Consider the following 5,696-nt stretch of genomic DNA (forward strand, 5'->3'; position numbering starts at 1 on the left):
CAGGATATTTCTTTCCACCCAAGGACTTAGAATAAGTCAAAATAACCCTGGACGTGACTTTGTAACATCTCCTCCAGCGGTGTAGGTGAGGACAGACTGCACTGAAGTTACGATACATCTTTGAGAAGCATCCGCTGCAAAGACTTACTGGCACTAGCAGCGCAGTAGGGAAGAGATGCTTGCAGGGATTGATTTCCACGGTTTGCAATGTTTCTAAAGGAAATACAAAATGTGTTGATTGCACAGCTTATACCACAGCCACACACATAGTGGTTGATATTTCTTACTGCGATGGGAACGTTGCTAATTTCACAAGGAGAAATTGTACAAACGGCACTACCAGGTGATGTTTGTAGCTGGTAAACATTAATCTCTGCAAGAGCCCCGAACAGCGTAGAGCTGACTAAGAGCCCATTTTGCCAGGGAAGTAACCAGCAAACCCAGCTGACTGGAGTTTGGTTACCGCGGGGCCTCCCTCCAGGCACACTTGGAGCCATCAAAGGTTTTAGCCTTGGCTTCAAAGCCTTTGCTCCCACCCTCCGGCTTTTCCTGGTCTTAAGGCCTGACTTCGCATTAGAGGGTGCCTTTGCTTTTCAATCATCTTTTTCAGTGGGAGTGTTGGAGCGAGGAGGGCTGTGCAAATTAAGGTTTCCCAGTGAGTGAGTGTTTTGTCCTGCTTTCCAGTCCTCTCCCCAGGGAGCCAGGTGGGGGAGGAAGGGAATATGGCTTGCTGCAGAGCATGAAAGAAAAAGGAAAGAGAAAGCCTGGAGGCCCAGTTGAGGGGGAAGAAGGAATGGGGGGAGGGAACAGAAAGCAAAGCAAATGTGCAAATTGCCTCGTTAGGGCAAGGGGGATCCAATTGCCTGGGATTTTAAAACTTAATTAGGCAAAGACTGTGCTGCGTAAAAGGGATCCTCTATCTAGAGGGAGATGGACAGACAGATCTGATGAATCTTTTCCACGTGCTGTTCTCTGTTGTTCACCAGTAACAGGAGTGTGGGCTCCAGAAGGCTTCATGCTTCTCTAATGTAAAAATCTTTGGTTTTTTGGGTTTCTTTTTTCCCCCTAACTGCTGTTAGCCTAACAGACTAGAATTCATATGAGCTGTTCAGTGCGGTGTGTGGAAAGAAAGACACCGCCCTGTTGAGAGGAAACTGTTTGACCACACTTGGATGGTAAATACAGTTCCCCTGAGCCGCTGGTGAAGCAGCTGCTAATGAATGGCTGCTTCTGCCTTCCTGGCCTCCCGAACCGAGAGATCAGAGGAAATGACACCTCGCAGCAAACCCGGAGGCCGAGAAGGCTTTTGCACCACCACACCCGCATCGCTCTGGCACTACGGGGGCCATCACCAGCCCTCTGCCCCGGGTGGAGGGAGCCAGCAGCAGCATCGCCTCCGTAACCGTTTAAAGGAGATGAAATTCAGCTCCTTGAGAGAGCAGGCTCCAGGCTTCCTCTCCGTTTGGGTGCTTACAGCTCTTCTGTATCACCTTATTGCCTGGGGGGGGAACAGTCTTGTGCAATCTGGAGAGGCGTACGTAATCGCATTTGTGGGGGGTAGGCTTCCAGGGCCAGCGGCTAGGCTGCGTGGGCAGTTTTAAATCCTGGCCCCTAATCCACTACGTACTGCATCATCCCAGAGAGAACTCCCATCTTCCAGGGGATTAAAATTAGAGTTGAACAGCAGTGAGTCAGGCTCGCTGTTTGAATTTTCCATTTTCTGATTTCAAGCCAGATTTACAGAAGTGCCTGAGACTCATAGCTTTTTCTGAACCCAGTAGCAGGGCTAAGTGTTTTGTCCTGCAAAACCTGCCCTGGAGCCAAGCCTGGGGCTGACTCTTTCCTTCCCCAAATAGTCTCCAGATGGAGTATTTTCTGTGTGCAAAACAATTTCAGGTGAAGCTGAGACAAAGCCTGCAGTCCCTTGCGCTGCTTCTGTTAACACCCACCGGGCTCTCTGAGCTTATCCCCGGTTCGACAGCGTTGCAGTATGCCTGGAGAAGGCTGCTGAGAACCTCGACTGAGCAGAAACAAAATAAAAGGAGGGGGCCTGCCTCCCCTGGAAAGGAGCTCGCCGGGATCTGCCCCTGCCGGAGGAGAGTGCTGCCATCTGCTGCCCACACCGTGGTTCGGCTGGGCCGGGGGAGGAGGTGGGCAGGGAGGTGCTGACCCCAGGTGAGTCGAGGGCTGGGGTTCAGGGGCAGCCGAAATCTTGCCTGGAGAAGCAGGGGAGCCCTGAGGTTACCTGGGAACCAGCTGTCTTGTCCCCAGACAAGAGGCCTTTATGCTAGAGGGGGTGCCCAGTCGCTGGTGTCTGTAGGACCAAGAAGGAGTTTCTTAAAGGACCAAATTGGCCTAGAGCTGCTCTGGATTTCTTATTTCTTTATGGTGCCAGCAAATGGTGTACTGGCCCTGAGGGAGAGCGGTGCGTCAGTCTGCCACCATGCAGAGGTCAGGGGGCTCCCAGCACAGGGTCTGGGGTTGTAATCGACACCCAGCCCACAGAAGGAGGTGGGACCCCAACAACAGCAGAAGGCTCACACCTGGAAAGATGGGGATGAAGGTTGGGGAACTAAGAGTCTCCAAATGACATGCCATTCAAGTGAATGGACTTCTTGCTAAATAATCCCAAAGCGCTTCAGTCTTGGACATCCCGTGTCCCTGCACTGGATGCCGAGTGTGTCTTAGTTTAGGTCTATGATGTATAAATTACAGTCACTTGTTTCGTTCTCCCTTTACTTAAGGTCTGAGGCACAGCTAAAAGCTTTCACAGTGTAAAAATTTATGCATTTTAAAAGTGAGGGAATAAGGGACAGGGACTCGTACCTTGTAAACAGAAGAGCAGTCATGGCAGGAATAAGCCTACGCAAGCTGGTTGTAACATATCTAAAGATCAGGCAAGTGTAAGTCACTGTTTCTTTAGAAAATAGCCTTCATCAAGATTAGTCGATGGCAGGATGTGAAAATGGGTTGAATCCACAAAAACTTCACAAGCAGCTAGCTGAGGTATGACTACGTGCGTTCACTTTCCTGACTGAAATAAAGGTCTATCCCCTCAGACCGGTTCCTGTTGTGTACGCGTAATGACATTTCCTAGCAAAAGATCTTTCTGTAGATATAATCGTGCCAGTAAATAAGTATTTTTGCTAATGTCTAGTTGCGCTTGAGGAGACACTCTAAGAGATCCCGTTGCTGATAGAAGCACTCTTCAGTAAATATTGTCTGTCTCCCTCAGTATCCCTTAAATTTGGTACACATGGCTGAGGTTTCTTCCCAACCATAATGGCTAGAATATGTTCATTTTCTTATATGAGATTTACATCTCGGAAACCATGACAGCAGCTTGAATATCACACCTTACTTCACGTCAGTGCGGTCAAGAATTCTGGTCGCACAGATAACTGCTCCACTGTAACTGTGCAGGCATTAGGTGCCTTGGCCCACTTGTTTAAAGTAGATCTGGTTTTGTTTGTAAAGTCAATATTCTCTCCTTCCTTTTATGGAAGATCCGATGAATGTAAAAGTTCTATACATCTCAAATATTGGACACGGATGGTATTTTCTTACTGCAAAAGCAAGAGAGTTGCAAAGCAGCAGGATTTTTCAAACTATCTTAAAGAGACTTTGAATAAGGAAGAAAGTAACATAACACAATGCAGCTTTCCTATATGTATGTATGTACACATATATAGTGATGCTCAGAGCTGATTCGGGGTATCATCTTTCAGAGGACAATCAAAATGCTGACTTTTGAATTACTGAAGTGCTGTGTGGCTGCGTTGGGGCATCCTAAAACCGACCGTGGAAATAGGTTGGGTTTTTGGCTGAATACAGTTGCCTCTGTTCTGACCTCTGCCTTTTGTCACGGTTCTGTGCCACGTTTAGTTTCTTTATAATGCCAAAAGCAAACTGAAAATGGATTATGTTTGGATGATATGCTTTTTACGGTATGTGATTTATAAAGCATGGTGATAGGCCTAAGCCCGTGTAAGAAGAGCCTTGAATAGAACAGGTAGTATGTCCTAGATAAGTGCTGAATGCCCTGTTTACTTTGCAGGAGGTGAACCTACTTCTGAATAAATCCTTTATTGCCAAGTCTGTCACCTGTAATTATTTTCATATGTCATGTGTAACTTTGGTATAAAGTTAATTATTTTCATATGTCATGTGTAACTTTGGTATAAAGTTAAAAGATCTGTTAAGATTACAAGATGTATAATCTCTCTAACTAAGGTTTGGTGTGGTTTGGTTTCTTTTTTTTAAATATTCATTATAGCAAAACTTAAATCATGTTTCAAATGTACATTATGTGATACGAGGCAGGGTCTAGTTAATGTTGGAAACGCCAGTCGAGAAGGGAGGCGAGCACGGGAAATCACCATCTCAAAGAAGTCATAAACTGAAATGGCTGAACAGCCCCAAGTCAGCTTCAAATTATTTCCTTTGTTTGTGTTGCCTCAGGAAATTAACCATCATCTTATTTAGATTACAGTGCATTAGATTTATTTAATTAAAAGCAGGTAACTGTCAGATAACTGCACGCATGATAAAGATACTTTAGAGCATCAGTTACCTTAAAATCCTTGTTGTTTTTCTGTCCCTTGGCCAATTTTGACCCTTGGGAGGATTTTACCCAGAAGAGGCTCCTAAAAATAATAAGGGATGCTGCAAAAGATTTTGGAAAATTCTAATGAATTATACCAGCTAGTTGTGTTTAATTCCAGTATTATTTTTTTTTTTACATGCTGGTACAACTCTAGTAGACTGAGGACGCCCCAACCTCTGTACAGTTCCTGCTTGGAGAAAACGGTGCATGTGCATTAATTTGCACTCAGAATGCCTTATCACATATAATATTACTCAAAATATTATTAATTATACTTGTACCAGATAAATTTGTCTTGTCTGGCCCAAGTCAAAAGGGTAAAGTCTGGATTAAACACAACCTACGGATAAGGCTGCAAAGTGACGTTTTGGGAAGTTATTGCAGCAACAGCCCTGGATGGGTTTCTCACATTACCTGATAACCCAAAACAAGAGGTTTGTTATCTAAGGCAACCCCTCTGGAGCAAGTTATTTCTTTAACTCATGTTAAAACTCATGTTTTATGTCCTAGCTAAATGAGTGAGGGTTTAGTAAAGCACGTCAACACCACTAACAATGCCCTCTGTAACTAAAATTCCTGGGTTCAAATCTTCTTGTTTTCTATTGAGTGCTGAAAAAAAATCACTTCCCTCTTTTGTGCCTCAGTAGGCAGAAGCCCAGACATAAAATTTACTAGAAACTATGGGTTAACACCGGTTTGCTCAACACATTTATTTAAAGCCCCTGCCCATGGGGAGTAATGGCCATTAGTGAATCGAAGCGTTCATACACATAAAACCCTACTTGATGAGGGGATGATGCTTAAAAACCACGGTCTGAATGTATCCCGCTGGGTCAGAGAAACAAGAAAAGAAAACCTCCTTTTTCCTTTTTAGCCAACAGAAGAGCCTCCTTGCGTGTGTTGCCGTTTCCTGATTTCAGGGACCTGAAGCCTTCCCTCCATCGTCAGTTTTGGGCGAGAGGAGGGGAAGGTCTCGCCTTGAGAAGCCGCCTCAGGGCTCCCGCCGTTGTCGAGGAGGAGGAGGAGGAGGAGGAGGAGCCCGCCCGCTGCCGTTTGGGGCCGCGGGGAGGCGGCGGGGGGAAGCCAATTG

At 45.8% G+C, this 5,696-nt stretch overlaps 1 protein-coding gene across 1 annotated transcript in view; it reads left to right on the top strand.

The window, feature by feature from the left end:
• Positions 1-5,696, top strand: part of SRSF3 (serine/arginine-rich splicing factor 3) — a 16,091-nt gene that overhangs the window by 4,288 nt on the left and 6,107 nt on the right. The window contains exon 2 of the mRNA XM_009334742.1: positions 4,562-4,568. The gene's annotated coding sequence lies outside the window, so the exon portion shown is untranslated. The remainder of the gene's footprint in view (positions 1-4,561; positions 4,569-5,696) is intronic.

The sequence above is a fragment of the Pygoscelis adeliae genome, unplaced genomic scaffold (genome assembly GCF_000699105.1).
Source record: "Pygoscelis adeliae isolate BGI_AS28 unplaced genomic scaffold, ASM69910v1 Scaffold482, whole genome shotgun sequence".
In the NCBI taxonomy this organism is placed as follows: Eukaryota; Metazoa; Chordata; class Aves; order Sphenisciformes; family Spheniscidae; genus Pygoscelis; species Pygoscelis adeliae.